The sequence below is a fragment of the Tiliqua scincoides genome, chromosome 8, assembly GCF_035046505.1.
Source record: "Tiliqua scincoides isolate rTilSci1 chromosome 8, rTilSci1.hap2, whole genome shotgun sequence".
Classification (NCBI taxonomy): Eukaryota; Metazoa; Chordata; class Lepidosauria; order Squamata; family Scincidae; genus Tiliqua; species Tiliqua scincoides.
In genome coordinates, this window is record NC_089828.1 from 25296188 (window position 1) to 25296971 (window position 784).

General features: G+C 50.1%; 1 pseudogene; it reads left to right on the plus strand.

Moving 5' to 3' along the window:
• The first annotated feature begins 358 nt into the window (after positions 1-358).
• LOC136659873 (5S ribosomal RNA) lies at positions 359-474 on the plus strand (annotated as a pseudogene).
• The last annotated feature ends 310 nt before the right edge of the window (positions 475-784 follow it).

Below are 784 nucleotides of genomic sequence, written 5' to 3' on the forward strand. Positions count from 1 at the left end.
ATGTCCTCCATTGTATCTGGTCACCCTGATCAGGATGGAGAAAGTTCTACAAGACCTACCAGGCACATTGGTGGGAAGGCTGGCACCTTTCCACCTGCATCGTCAGCTCTCACAATACCTGCAGGAGCAGATAAGTCAGTGGGAGGGGTGGGAGTGGGTGTGGGGGAGGGCAGAACAAGGGTGGGGATGTGGCCAAACAAGGGGTGGGGAGGCTGTGGAATGTAGTGGATCCAGAGGTGGTGGTGCACACCAGATCCTATCCTCCTTTCCTGCAGCTTCCTCACCCCCTTTTTCTCCTCCAACTTTTGCTAGCAAAATCGCCAGCACAGGTCTGAGGAGACCCATTGCGGGTTGGGAGGCTTACAGAACTACCCTGCACATGCCCAATCTCGTCTGATCTTGGAAGCTAAGCAGGGTCAGACCTGGTTAGTACTTGGATGGGAGACCGCCTGGGAATACTGGGTGCTGTGGGCTTATACCATAGTCTTTCGAGACTGAAGGTTGCCAACCAGAACTATAAGGGAATTTAAATCCCTTCTCAAATCTGAAGCCTGATCCCCCTTCATTAGACACCCCTTTCTGGCACAGTTACATCAGTGTGGGGGAGAGGACAGGATTGGGGTCTAAGTTGTTTATGTAACAGAATCATAATGCATGCAAGAAAGATTGGTGATCAAGCTATCTTCCCCAATTGCCCCATGTGAGTTTTCCCCTCAGAGAAAACTTGACCATTCCCTCACTTAAACATGTGAGTTTTCCCTCAGGGAAGTAAATTGTTGAATAT